The following is a 12,566-nucleotide window of genomic DNA, read 5'->3' as shown; positions in this document are numbered from 1 at the left end:
AACCTGGGAAGGGAGAAGGGGGGTAAAGAACCCCTGGCGGGGGCCATGCTGCAGCCCAGTAGAAAGCAAAGCCCCTTGGTCCTAGTGATTGCCTTTTGGCCTGCCAAGGTTTGGACATTTACATTTTCTGGAAGGCCAGATAAGGCATTGAATACCACTGCTATAAATGCTATAGGTTATTAGGTAATTAAAGCCATAGCATCACTGTGAATTACTACCAATTATGTGCCTAAATAAAAATGGTTTTATGCATTGTAATTAGGGCTGTCAATTAATCACAGTTAACTCAATTAACAAACAATTAACTCAAAACAAATTTGATTAAAAAAATCACGATTAATCGCAGTTTTAATCGCTCTGTTAAACAATAGAATACCAATTGAAATTTATTATAAATATATTTGGATGGTTTTTTCTACCTTTTTAAATATATTGATTGCAATTACAACACAGAATACAAAGTGTACAGTGCTCACTTTATATTTTTATCACAAATATTTGCACTGTAAAAAGATAAACAAAAGAAATAGTATTTTTCAGTTCACCTCATCCAAATGCAGTCTCTTTATCATGAAAGTTCAACTTACAAATGTATATTTTTTGTTGCATAACTGCACACAAAAACAAAACAATGTAAAACTTTAGAGCCTGCAGGTCCACTCAGTCCTACTTCTTGTTCAGCCAATTGCTAAGACAAACAAGTTTCGTTTACGGGAGATAATGATGACCACTTCTTATTTACAATGTCACCTTAAAGTGAGAACAGGCATTCGCATGGCACTTTTGCAGCAAGCGTTGCAAGTTATTTACGTGCCCGATATCCTAAACATTTGTATGCCCCTTTATGCTTCGACCGTTATTCCAGGGGACATGGTTCCATGCCGATGATGCTTGTTAAAAAAACAAACAAAAAAAAAGTTAATTAAATTTGTGACTCAACTCCTTGAGGCTGAATTGTAGGTCTCCTGCTCTGTGGTTTTAGCTGCATTCTGCCATATATTTTGTGTTCTGGCAGTCTCTGACGACCCAGTACATGTTGTTCAATTTAAGAATACTTTCACTACAGACTTGGCAAAATGAAAAGAAGGTACCAATGGTGAGATTTCTAAGGGCAAATCTACACGATAGCGGTACATTGGCGCAGCTTCACCGATGCAGCTGTGCTGCTGTAGCACGTTTGGTGAAGACACGCTATGCTGACGGGAGAGCACTCTACCATCAGCATAATTACTCCACCTCTGCGAGAGGCAGAAGCTATGTCGGTGGGACAGCGTCACTGTAAGTTGCATCGCTCAAGGGGGTGACTTTTTCACACTGCTGTGTAACGTACATTGACTTAAGCGGTAGTGCAAACCAGCACTTAAAATAGCTACAGCACTCGACCCAAGGTTTAAGAATCTGAAGCGCCGTCCAAAATCTGAGAGGAACTAGATGTGGAACGTGCTGTCAGAAGTCTTAAAAGAGCAACCCTCTGATGCGGAAACTACAGAACCCGAACCACCAAAAAAAGAAAATCAACCTTCTGCTGGTGGCCTCTGACTCAGGTGATGAAAATGAAGGTGCATGAGCCCGCACTGCTTTGGATCATTATTGAGTAGAACCTGGCAGCATGGAAGCATGTCCTCCAGAATGGTGGTCAAAGCGTGAAGGGGCATATGAATATTTAGCATATTTTGCAACACTGGCTACAACAGTGCCATGCGAATACCAGTTCTCACTTTCAGGTGGCATTGTAAATAAAAAGAGGGCAGCATTATCGCCCCTAAATGTAAACGAACTTGTTTGTCTTAACGTTTGGCTGAACAAGAAGTAGGACTGAGTGGGCTTGTAAATTGCACTTTCACGATAGAGATCACACTACAGTGCTTAAAAGAAATAGAATTTTCAATTCACCTCATTCCTTTTTTAGAGTGCAAACATTTGTAATAAATATAAAGTGAGCACTGTACCATTTATATTCTGTGCTGGAATTGAAAATCCGTATATTTGAAAATGTAGAAATTATCCAAAAATATTTAAATAAATAGTATTCTATTATTGTTCAACAGTGCAATTAAACCTGTGATTAATTGTGATTAACTTTTTTAATCATTTGACAGACCTAATTGTAACTCTTTCAGCTTTACAATTGGTATCTCAGATTTAAAATCTGGAACTGAAATAATCAAGGTCATTTAACAATAAAATATTTGACATCAGGCATGCGTGTTGGTAAAATAGTAAAGGGAAGGAACTGAGTATGCAAAGAGGAGGCGGCAAAACTATAACAACTCATCAAACTTAATCCAGCCCTGCTGAACATGGCAATGGTGAAAGCAGTAGTCTAGCCTGGACGCCAAAGATTTTTTTTTTATAACCTATTCAGCAGTGTCTTCAGTACAGCCACCTTTGCTGATAACACCTGTGGTAAACATTTTAGATCTTAAATTTGCTGATGTAAATGAGACCTACCACAGTGAGGACCCAAATCTCAATGTAACCCATTTTGACGACTTTCCAGTTGTAACACCAATCTCTTGTTGTGTTCATTGTTGAAGTTAGCATTATTTGCTCTAATCTGGATAGCGGCTTTATAAAAACACTTCAGTATATCACTATCTGTATTTCAGTGAAGCAAAGACAACCCTCTTTGCATCTTATTAGGTCTTTATTCATTTTAAAGTGGGCTCCTTCATATTAGAATACACAAATTAAACCCTTAAATATTACTAGTATAACTTTTATTTTGGTAGTCTCTTACAATTTCAAATATATCTCAGCACTAATTAAGTTGTGCAATTTGTAATTATAGGAACCCCACACATACAATAAGTACGCACATAATGCACGTCTGAACAGGGTGAGGCAGCATGGAGAGTACAGTATAGCTTTTTTGACTGCCTTATTTTGCATTTACACCTTCAGAAAAATCTAAGTTTAAAGATTAAGTCAATTGATAGGCCTCATACTTTAAAGGGAAACTTTCTATATTAAAAATTGTATTACAAGTAAGTGCTAATGATCGGAATCCCAGTTAGGATTATCTGCAATTCAGGAACATTCCTGTCCTGTCCTGAACATTCCTGTCCATTCTCCCCCTCCCCTCCAAAATCAAATTTTTTTTTTCTAAAATACCAATTTTCCAAATTTTACATGTTTCCAGAGCTGTCAGAATAGATGGCTTGTATTTGTTACCTTTTATCTTAATTCCTTATGTCTTAACACACAAGACTAAAAATGTTAGGTAAATTGATGTCACTATGCTGTGTTTTACTTTGGGTGTATGACTCTCTTTTGGGGGATGAAACTAGACTGGTCAGTTGTAACCTCTTCAACCATTCTCACTTTGGTCTTGTCCACACTTGGTAATAGCCAGCTCACACGTCAGAGATGAGTTATCTGCAGAAATGCACAGGCTCTTAATGTGTAGACAAGGGCATGCAGGATCTTATACCAATTGAATTAGTCCCATTTACTTCAGGAACACTGCTGAATTAGGGTTATTCCGAAGTGTAGACATGTCTCCATTTCTATGGACTACCACAGGTTCTGTTTGTAGTAGGTGGTGATGGTTACGCATTGTTCTGTGCCGATCCCTGTGGTGTCTGGATGCCATTGCATAAACTTGAAAAAACTTCAGTTCCTTCTCAGGAAAGGAATAAAACTCCTCCTCTCCCCACAGGCTAAAGCCAGTTATTTCAGAAGTTTCGCATTTCAGTAGTTTATTTCCTAGAACATGCAGCTAGACCTATTTCACAACTTGTTTCTAGGCGAAGGCAGATGAGCCAGTCCTTGTACCACACCTTAAGAATGACATGACTCAGGCTCAGGCTATCCCCATCTGTGACAAATTCCATAGGTAAGAGCCTCATAAGTGTTTCCATGTCAAATGCCGCTGCTCTGGTGGTGTGTAGTTTCAGAGGTGATCTGATAGCCCCTAGCACATTTAGGGTATGTCTACATTGCAGTGTAAGTCCAGGCTTTGAACTCGGGCTCAAGCCTAACTCCGGCTTCCATCTATACACAAATCATCCTAAGGACCACATGGGGGTGGAGTGTCTGAGGCTAAGTCAAGCTGGAGCCCAGGGTTCAAACCCTATTGCTTTGCAGTGAGTCAGCCCCACTGGACTTATGCTCTGGAAGTCCCCCAAAAATATCCCACAGCCCTATGGGCTGACTTTATTTGTCCTCCGGACAGTCAAGTTTTCCCACACTACACCACGAACAAAGGACTAGAAGGGCCACATTTTGGGATGGCGCTAGGAAGGCTGGGTTATTGGTGGTTGGACTTAAGCCTACATAATTCTGTGTAGATGGTGGAGCCCCAGGTTGGAACCCAGGGTTCAATAATTCATAACTTGGGGGTTACAAATGAGTGTAGATGCTCAAGCCCTAGGTTAACAAACCTGGGGTCAGCTAACTCGAGTTCTACTAACCCTGAGTTTACATAACATTACCTTAGGCTATGTTTACCCTGCAATTAGACCCCTGCAGCTGCTCTGTGCCAGCTGACTTGGGGTCCCGGAGCTTGGGTAAAGGGGCTGTTTAATTGCAGTGTAGCCATTCAGGCAGTTGTGAGACCCTCCAACCTTGCATGGTCCTAGAGCATTTGTGCCAATTTAAATGAACAATGTCAACTTTCATTTTTCTTAAACTGAATAACTTTTTTAAAATATAGTGTTCTGATAGAGCCCCTTTAATAGGATGGTCTGGATTGTTTTGGGGTTGTTTTTCTTAAACCTTCTAAAAAGTTGTGGTTTGTGTCTGTTTTTTTGTTGTCTGTCTTTTCCCTGTTTACCCTACTGTGTGTTAAAACTTTTTGCATGGACCTAAGAACAACATCAACCCTTTTGGGCTCCCTTTTTCTCCATCTTCCTCTTCCCTCTCGTTTCTCTGTACACACCTGCCTATGCCTCTTCATATTTAATTTCAGCTTTGCTGCTGCTTTTACCAATAAACCTCTTCTTGTAGAGTGCACATGTGACCTTCCTGCAGTTCTGTGCCTGAGAGATGGCTTCCTGTTTGGGCACAAGCCAGGAAGCACAGCTAGCATCAATGAAATGGTGACATGGAATCTACCCAAATTGCTGAATAAATGCACCAAGTAAACAAACTGGTAAAAAATTTAAGGCAAAATACACCTTTTCTGCAATCAGATTCCATTGTAATAATTGTATAGGGTTTCTAGTTGCAATAGTAGATACAACATACTTGGGGAAACATAACTTACAGGTTGGCAATCTCCCCTTTTAATCAGTGCTATTTAGAGGATGCGTATACCTTGACTTGCTGCTCTACAGATCACTGGTTTTCCTGGCTGGTTTCATTGACTTCTTTTAATTTAATAAAAATCTTTTTCAATTTGTGGGTTTAAAAAAAAACCACAACTTTTTTGCAGTCTAATTTAGGGTCGGTGCTCCTTGGCACTGCCCCTTTCAACAAGATAGAATTTCAAAGTAGAGCTCATTGTCATACATTCATTTGGCAACGTTGTCTAACCAGTAGGCTATAAATGCAGTAAACACTCCTCAGCCTTTACCCTTCTATTTAAATCTTTATTCTGTTTCCTCAGGTACTACAGAGGTGGGTGTGAGAAACAAAATCTGCACAGATGGATGGATCTATCAATGCAGGCTACTGGGCAATCTTTCCCTGGAGCTGCCAAAAGACTGTAGGCAACTAGTGATAAGAGTTGAAGTTTTCATCAGCTTGTGTTTTCTTAACCAGCATCAATCTCTGTTCTGCTTCCACTAGAAGCATCCAGAGCGAAATTGTTGTATATTTTAAGTCCTACTGTAAATCTAAATAACAAGCTAATTCATTGCTTTTAGTTAGTGGCAGAGACCGATAGAGGAAGGACTGGTCTTATGTACAGCAGTTTTATTTGTGGCCCTGTTTTCATCATCTTGAAAGATAATGTATTTTCTTGCTTGCTTCTTTGCCTCCTTCTCCAGCCCCCATCAGTTGAAAGCTCAAGCTTGTGCCAAACCTTCTCTGAGGAAGGTCTTTAAATTCTTCTTTGGTTATGTCCCCTTTTCTTCCACCCTTGGAATCCTGCCTGCTTTAATGGCTTACACCCTTTGATTTACTGGCCCATGTAATGTATTGCATGCTCAAAGAGTGGTGTCAACTATGAAATCCAAAACTGCCATTGAATTCCATAGGGCCAGGATTTCACCCCTAGTTTCCGCTCACCACATCTAACAAAGTCTAACCTTCATTTCTAGTATCATCCATACATGTGGCTTCCCACCTATGAAAAATGGGAAGTTGTAGGCATACACAATGCCATACGTTTTTCCTCTCCCAGGTCAATGCATTGAACAATAAAACAAAAAATCCACACTAGTGCAGCTTCTACCTTATCTACAGTTTATATCTCTGTAGTTACCTAAGATAAGTATGTTCTCTGAGTCAGGTAGGTCACCCAACCAGTTTACACTGGCTTGATTCTTGGAAGACGTGGGTTCCGTTCTGCACCTCAGTCCTGACTTGCTAGCTCCATTTTGATTTCTGTTAAGCAGAGAGACTGCCAGCTCAAACCAAAGGTGTAATTGTTTTTTGGTGTGTCCAAACAGTGAGGATGAGGCTGTCCAAATTCATTTTCAATTGTGACCAAACAGAATTTGAATCTAGGACTTCAATGTTGAGGCTTGTGTGTCATAATCCACTAAAACACATAAATGGTCGGAAATCTGCTGCTGTTTTAATAGACCTTGTGTTGCAGGCCACCTTTTAGGGCTCTTCTGTTGAAGCTCTCTAACATTCTGGGAATAACCTCATGAGACTGTCCTTGCTTGCCTGACTATAATCTGAGATCATGCCTTCAGTTCTGAGTAAACGAAGGGTAGGATTCTAGGAGTAACAATCTCCCAAGCATGTTTCACTGCCAGAACCTGTTTGACTGGAAGCTTCTCACTGTTAATTGGAAATATGTCAGAAGTATCTTTTACCCCAGGCTCACCCATTTCCAAAAGAAATAGCAAGAGCAAGGTCTGTCAATGCCAGATATTTTGGTCTTCAAACATCTCCACCTGCGCTCTCAATCCTCGTGTCTTTGCAAGGTGTGCGTGTGTGTAACTAAAATGTGTAGATAGGGCTACGGCATAAGAATCAAGTTAATATCTATATCTATCATATTAGAATGCATCCCTAAGAAAATTCTCATTAATTTGATTCACTGAAAGAATCTTATAGTGAAGGGACTTTCAACCTTTCTATATTGCAACCCCGTGTTAATCAGGAAAAAAATATATGGATATTCCCTCTTCCTCCTCCCTTCCCCAATCGAGCCATAAAGAAAAGAAGGGTGATCAGAGCCCCTGAAACATGTTTGAGACCCACCCTCCCAGAACTATGATCCATCAGCTAGAGTATTTGCACTATGCTCCTGGCCCTACTGTCTGTCTGCCTTACAATTTCTAAAAAGAAACACACATTTTCTCTTCTCTGCAGTTCTAGGAAGAGAAAGTTTGAGAATTATTATTTTTGGAAAGCCTTTTCAGTACTGTTGCACAGTGGTGTGATTGTATTGCGTAAAATATGGATGTTACTTTGTTGGCTGCTGTGAAGTTAAAGATTCACTGTGCTCTTTTTTTTTTCCCCCATATCACTTAAAATGATTATTTAAACAATTTAAGTGATTTATATTTTACTGGAAGTTGAGGAGAGGAACTGTTTGAACACCACTTCCTGAAGCATCCTGTCATCTCTGTGATTGCTCTTAATTACTGGGCTTCATGGATGAGGGGCTGTCTTTGTTACTTGCGTAAGGCTGAATGTATTGTCTGCCCTTAAGATATTTTCAGTTTGACCATGTGTATGGTATTCTGGGGTTCTCTCTTTAATCAAAGCTCTCTCTCCCTTTCTCCAGGACATGCAAAATTAAGTAAAGGCTTTAAACTGTAATTCCATGAAGAGCCAACTGTTGAGCGACTGTATCTAGTGTAAAGAGTGGCTATTATGGTGATGGGGCTATAGAAATATCTCAATGGATGAGTGGTCTAAAGATGAGAACCACGAAGGAAAGTAAGAGGTACACGGCATAAGATGTTACCTCATCAAAATTTCACTTTTGTTGCACATTCTCACACTAGACAAGGAAAGGAGGCATTGTTTAATAGTAAGCATGCTAGTCTTTGAACTCAGTACGGTATCCTGTTGCTGAAAGTCCCAATATACCATCTTTCAACCTCTCCGGGCTGTTTACGCATTTGTAAAATGGTAGCAATAAGGGGTGGTAAGAATAATTGGAGGTTAAGTGCTTTGAGCTCCTCTGCTGTATTTGCATTGGGAATTTTTTTGATCCTTATGTGGTTCCAAACGTTGTGGAATCCTGTGTGTTAAACTGCTGCTGAGGAAGTAATGCTGTACTCATGAGTCTGAGTTGTCCTTAGCCTTTAACAGATCTGCAGGAGGAAAGATTAAAGTGAAGCAGAACTACTGACTGGCTGCTCTAAGCAAGTGTACTCTTACCTCATAAGAAATGTTGTTCCTTTCCAAGTGTTGCTCAAGTTCAGTTCATTTGAAGAACCAGAGTTTGGAGTCATAGTGATTGCGTGTTGGGGTTTTTTGGTTTTTTTTTTTTTTTTAAATCCATGATTACTCCAGAAAATTGTGCCATGTTAATCCATGTTAATAACTGGGCAATCCAAACTGGTCATGGATGAGCCATCACAAATGCAGATGTGTTAGTGTGTTGTCCTAAATGGTCTGGTATCTTTCATTTTTGATTGAATTAGTCTTGCTGTGGTGATTCTGATTCATGATCAATTTTGGTATGTTTAGAAGCAAACAAGTGTATTAAAAATAAGTGCCTGTTTAAGACAATTGCACTGCATCATAGGTTTAAGGGGTTTTTCACCTGGAGTGCAGAAGAATTCTTGAGTCTACAGAAATTCTCCAGTATGTCATAGGGAAACGTGTACTGGACCTGTTCTGCTTGATCTAAAAATCTATGTTGGCCATAGAGAGCTAAACTGATCCACTCTGACCTGACTTCTAGCTGATAACAGTTAGGCTGTGAATGCTGAGTTGACAGTGGGAGATGGCACAGAAAGAGTGTTCTGAGTAAGGAAAACATTTTAAAGTAGAAAACAGATCAGGCTGAGAAAGAATTAAGGGACAAAAAGAATGAGTGGTAGATTTCCTGAACAAGGGAAGAAATTAAAGTAAGACCTGTCTAATTTTCCTTCAGGGCAGGAACCAGCTTCTCATTGTGTGTACAGTGCCTAGCACAAATAGCCCTGATGTCCGATGTGGGCCTCTAGGCCAGTGTTTTTCAAAGTTCAGATCACGACCCAGTACTGGATTGCAGCATATAAGGTACTGGGTCGCCTTGCTCAGCACCCAGGGACCCTAGCGGCTCTGGTTAGCACCACTGACCAGGATGTTAAAAGTCCCATCAGCGGTGCTGCCCAGCTAAGGCAGGCTAGTGCCTACCTGCTCTGACACCTGCGCTGGGCCCCAGAAGCAGCCAGCAGCAGGTCCGGCTTCTAGGCAGGGGGGTCACGGAGCTCCGCATGCTGCCCAAGCACCAGTTCTGCACTCTCATTGGTGGGTTCCCTGCTGGTGAGAGCCGCACAGAGCCGCTTGCACACTTCCGCCTAGGAGCCAGACCTGCTGCTGTCTGGTTCCGGGATGCAGCACTTGTCTGTGGCGCCAGGACAGGCAGGAAGCCTGCCTTAGCACCCCTGCTGTGACGCTAACCGGAAGCCACTGGAGGCAAGTCCGTGCCCCAGCCCTAAGCCTCCTCCAAACCTGGAGCCCCTCCTGCACCCCAAATCCCTCATCCCTGGCCCCACCGCAGAGCCTGCACCTCCCAGCCCCAGCCCGCAGCCCACACCCCAATCCTCTGCCCCAGCCCTGAGCCCCTCCTACTCCAAACCCCTCATCCCCAGCTCCGTTGGGTCACAGGCATCAACAATTTTCTTCAACTGGGTCCCCTGGAAAAAAGTTTGAAAACCACTGCTAGGCGCTACCACAATATATATCAATAGAGTGCCCACAGCATTGGAGCTCAGCGATGTGCTTAACGTACTCAATAGGTGTGTAGTGATTTTGCCTATTAAAGACAGCTCAGTATCTTTGAATTTCGCATCTCTCTAATTAGCTCTTGATAGTCTAAAATTACTCAAAAATTTACAGGGAGAAAAGGAAAACTCTTCAATGAAGTTGTTCAGTGTCTTTCAGTGGAGAGTGTGATGTTCTTTCCAGCTGGACACAGGAGTTGCAAATCAAACTTCTGTATTTGTAGCCTGGAAATGGAGAATAGATTTCACAGATGAAGACACCAGCTTATGCATAGCTTATATCTGCTCGTTGCAAACACACTTTGTTGTTGTTGTTGCTTAAATGAGTTTCAAATGCCTTGAGAATTGGGTAGTTCTGAGGTGAAGGAAAACTGGGAGAGGCTGCAAGGTCTGGAGCAAACATCTCCAACAGCTTTGCTGTAAATGGAAGAAAATATCTTATTCTTTTCTTTTTAAGCCTGCTTCATGTCATCTGAAATGCTGTCTTTGCTGTTTATCTTAGCTCTATGCGTGACTGTTGCTTTTTGACACAACACGTCTCTTGCACAGCACTGCATGTTTCTATATGCCTTGCAGTGTGTGAGTGTTAAGGATGGCTGAGCTTGAAAGAAACCTCAGATCAAGACATCCCTGCAGTCTAGACCATAGTTTTCAATCTGCCAAAGGCCCCCCCACACACACTCTTATTCATGCAGGAAATTTAAAAGACAAAACTAAGTGACTCTTCAACTGAAAGAAGTGTCTACAGGGGTTTGTCCTAACTAACTAAACCAGTTTAATTAAACTGCTGAATGTTTTGTGTAGTCAAGACCTGGGAATGCCCTGCTGCCTATTCCCTCCCACTTACACCAAAAGGATGCTTGTGATAACCGCAACTGGTGAGCTACCATATGGGGAAGAGAGGCAGCCTTGCAAGCAGCTGGGACCTAAATATTTAGCTTGCATTCTGCAGACTGTTTATCTTGCTGTGATTCTACTTAATTGCTCAATTCCTTGTAAAAAAAAAAAAAAAAAAAAAATGTGTGTTAAAAAAATTGGGCAATCCTTATGCATACTCCAGATTTGTTTTCAAAACTAGTGCTTTCATTTCCCCCTTTCAGGCACCATAACAATATTTGGTTGTAGATGAGCTAAGAAATTCTGAATGTTACTATAACACTGAGTCACCCAAGCAAAGATTAACCAAATAAGGAAACAATGCAGTGGATTGAGAAATTTTGGAAGCCATCATATTTTGACATTTTTGTTTTAAAAAAAAAAATCTAGAGCTATATTCAGTATAATATGGAATGTGTTGTTTTCTGTCAATACCCACTAATCAATGCAGCATAAACAAAACTGTATAAACAAAAACATGCCCATTACCAAGTTTTAGATCGTAGAATCATATGGACATTATGCTTTAATATGTGCACAGATTTGGATGCCACTTAAAATGCCAATGATCTGAAAATGTGGTTTTTTACCTGTAATGAAATGTGGTATAATTTCCTGTTTCTTTTTTTCCCCCTTTCAGTTGCAATTTTTGATGGAGGCAGTGACCAAAAAAAAAAAAAAATCAATCAATGGAGTCAGTTCCTGTTTATACTCCTTTTTTTGGTTGGTTTTTTTGTTTTTTTTTTAAGTTTTCATTTGTATTCATTTTCATGTTCTCAGAGTAGCAGTGGCAGAGTTTCAAACACTGCGGGGGGTAATATAGGGGATGCTGATTTGTTTCAAAGCTGCTGTCTTTGGATTTTTAATTGTGGAAACGTTTTGTACTAGTCTGAAGTTCTCTAAAATCATGTTTTTACCAACGTATTTTTAAACTTTGAGTCAAATGTAAGTTCACTCTGTGTTCCTTTAAGTTCGTCTGTTATGCCTGAATCAAAATCATGCTATGTTATTCCACTTCAGAAGATGCATTCCAAAAATTAGATTGAGGGGACTGAGTCTGATGCTCAAATTGCCATTTTTTAAATTAGAATGGCATTAAAATGTTGATTTATAAAAGATTTTGCATGAGACTCTTTGGTGCAATGGAAAGGGTTCAGGTGTCTCTTATTTATACAGTATCATAACCATGCCGAACAAATATAACACTGTCCCTGCACAGAGGTACTTGTAGTCTAAATTTGGCTATTAATTGGTGATTATACAAGAAATGATGAAAACTGGAGGAGAACTGGGGCAAATGGAAACAGGGTGGAGGCTTCTAACAGTTTGTTGAGACTTCTGAGTCCAGCTTGTTAGTGTTTTTAACAATTTATTTTATTGTATAAATTTGTAGCAGCTGTTGAAGAAATAAGATTTTTCTACACTCTGAAGTTGCTCCTCAGCCTTACTGAGGAGTATGTTTTACTCCCTTAGTGACTCTGACTTACCAGTTTCTTAATTTCTCACATAATGTGTTGCTTTTTGTTCTCTTTAAAATGTTTCTGGTTCATGCGTGTGGGTGTGCTCTCTTCCCAGTCTCAGGTCTCAGCTCAGCAGTTACTCACTAATAGCAGCATTGTCATAATGAAGCTTGTTAATTATTTATATTATGGTAGCAAGCCCCACACTGATATCAAGGTC

The 12,566-nt window shown here is 40.4% G+C and overlaps 1 protein-coding gene across 5 annotated transcripts in view; it reads left to right on the top strand.

The window, feature by feature from the left end:
• Nucleotides 1-8,218, top strand: part of FAM193A (family with sequence similarity 193 member A) — a 113,095-nt gene extending 104,877 nt beyond the window's left edge. For 3 of the 5 annotated variants that reach the window (XR_012158745.1, XR_012158744.1, XR_012158743.1), the window contains one exon: nt 5,552-8,217. The gene's annotated coding sequence lies outside the window, so the exon portion shown is untranslated. Of the gene's footprint in view, nt 1-5,551 lie in introns of all 5 variants that reach the window. The other 2 variants (XR_012158741.1, XR_012158742.1) reach the window with 2 other exon arrangements.
• The last annotated feature ends 4,348 nt before the right edge of the window (nt 8,219-12,566 follow it).

Source organism: Lepidochelys kempii, chromosome 4 (assembly GCF_965140265.1).
Source record: "Lepidochelys kempii isolate rLepKem1 chromosome 4, rLepKem1.hap2, whole genome shotgun sequence".
Classification (NCBI taxonomy): domain Eukaryota; kingdom Metazoa; phylum Chordata; order Testudines; family Cheloniidae; genus Lepidochelys; species Lepidochelys kempii.
Note: the sequence above shows the minus strand (reverse complement) of the source record. Positions and strands in the feature narration are given on the sequence as shown.